Here is a 2,735-nt window from a genome sequence, read left to right as displayed (position 1 = left end):
TGTTAAAAAGTGAGAATATCACGATTCTATCATGAATCAAATATGTTTATATATTATTCAAATAATAGGCTTCTCACTCCTCCTCACAGTAGGAAAAAAAAAAAAAAAAAAAAAACCCCCCCAATTTCATCCAATGAAATATAGTTGAAATTAATGAAATTCAACATTATATAAAAGAAAAATAATTTGTTCAGTAAATCCCATGGTAAACTGAACTAACTACACTTACTATAAATGAGTATTTCTGAAAAATTTAAATCAATGCTAGCAACGCTTAAAACAAAAGAGTTTTGATCAGAACAAAGAAATGTGCTGTTTGAGTGTCGTGTGAACTGTTTGTTGTTATAAGATAGTAAGTTTGCAAGCTAATTAACTGCTATGATAGACTTTCATTACAAGAAAGTAAGCAACTGCTAAGCCTTCAAGAACAATGGCATAGTTCTTTGTACAGAGAATTAACACTTGAAATAGCACCAGAGCCCAGACAAACCCTCTAAGATTTGTCTTACCTTCTTTGTTATGAGTTTGAAAACAAATCACCTCATTTAAAATTCCTGATTAATAAACAAACTAATTATAATATTTGTCTTAGCATTGAGTATTTGGTCAACAGCAGAAAATAGCAGACTGCTGACAGAAAGCCTTGGCATTAATATGAAAAAATAACTCAAAGCAGATTCAGATCTTATCTTAGATAATATAAGAAACGATACACAGATTATATAACCTGTTGAATGCACCCTACAAGAATAAATTCTATCAGCAGCCACTCCTATATATATATATGTGTGTGCATGTGTGTGTGTGTGTGTATTTATGAAAAAAAGTATATATACTTGCAAGTCAGAACCCTGTCAAAGGTAATACAAAATTCCTCCCAATTTTATCATAATCCACTTTCAAGATAGACAAGTATAAAACTTAAAACAACTCTCCTAAGAAATAACTTAAGATGAAATTAAAATGCTTACATAGATTAAACAAAACAAAGAGAAAGCATTCCCAAACAATCCTTTAATATCACTTTTACATTGCATGGCAATGTAACATTTGAAAAAAATATGAGGAAACCTCATCAAAAAAAATGAGAGAGAAATTTTCTCAAGGAAAAATAATTATTCATTTAAGCCAAGTTTTCACATATTCATTAGACTATTATTATTATTATTATTTTATATGCATTCAAATCATTGAAAGAATTTATTGTAAATCGCAAAATTCAAATTCTATTTGTTTCATTATTTTTTTAAATACAATAAATATTGCTTAAATGGATCTATTTTTGATTTCCTGCTTCAGGAAACGTAAACCTAGATATATTTATGCTATCAAAACATTCTGATATTTACAAAATGAGAAGCAGAAACTACAGACCAGAACTTAGAAAACATTAAGTTTCACAGAGTCAATTGAAAGGGGGAAATTATAGCAAGACTTGGCAAGAAGCAGAGGAGATTAACCCTTTTGAGACCAGATTTCCAATGGAATCCACTGCCTGTGTGTTCGATTAATTTTAAAAATCAAGGATTTGGAGAGATTAAGTAAAGTAACTAAAATCTCCATTAATAAAATGCTCTTTGGAACACACTTTAATAAAATGGTTCTTAAATAAAATTATGACAGACAGTTTTAATTTTAAATACTTCAAAACTGACAGCTTTGTATCATGGAACCAGGTTGGCATCAAAAAGGTAAAACTTCAGAACCCTCTCTGAACATTATGTCTGCCAAAGAAAAAAACATATTAAGTCTGGCATGATGACATTAGCTGAGACCCAAAAGTTAGAACAGAACAAACAACAAAAAAAAAAACAAAAAGTAAAATACTTTTAATGAAACGTTCAGGATATTAATGCAAGTAAATGGCAGCAGGATGCAATCTGTAGTGGTATTAAGATCGATGAGTAAAACCAAATTAATACTTTCTTGAAATTATGCACATGCAACAAAATGAAGGCTAAAAACAAAATCACAAAATGTTTTCATAACCCTTCCTTACAAAAAAGCAATGGCTCAGGCACACTGCAGAAACAACACTTCAAGAAAGCAATTTCAGAATAAATACACTTATTTGTTAATATTGCTTCTCATATATTTTAATAACAAAAAATATTACTAGTAAAATTTGTAAATATCCTCAAAGCTATGAATGAAATATCTCCAGATAGGGCAAAGCTAGAGGGAAAATTAGAATGAGCACAGCTTCAGAAACATGAATGCAATCAAAGTTTGAGATCTAAAAGGGGTGTTAAAGAACAGCAACAAGTCTTATGAAATGCTTGAAACTTCTTCTATCCATATCTGCCTTTGCTGACGCTAACTAATTAACAGATCTAGAATGTCTCCTAACGAGTGGTTTATTCTATTATGGAATTAGAGTCAACAAGAATCTACAGTAGCAAAAAAAAAAAAAAAGACATTTTCTTTCCTCATCATTAAGATTTACAAAACAAAAACAATTGAAAAAGAAACTATCACAGCCCTGAAGAATACAAAATAATCTGTAGTTGTATCAATCAGTCATTCTGCATATTTTACATTAGAGAAAAATAAAATAATTTTATTAAAAAAAAAAAAACTCAAAAAGCAAACTCGTTTTTGTTAGCCATTTTTTTTTTCCTTTTTACATTGCATAAGTATCAAATACATTCAGCATATGAGAGAGATCTGCTGATCTTACACGATCAGCCTTAGTTGTGCATGGCATTATTGTGACAACTACAATCACAACATCT

This window comes from Octopus bimaculoides, chromosome 14 (assembly GCF_001194135.2).
Source record: "Octopus bimaculoides isolate UCB-OBI-ISO-001 chromosome 14, ASM119413v2, whole genome shotgun sequence".
In the NCBI taxonomy this organism is placed as follows: Eukaryota; Metazoa; Mollusca; class Cephalopoda; order Octopoda; family Octopodidae; genus Octopus; species Octopus bimaculoides.
Note: the sequence above shows the minus strand (reverse complement) of the source record.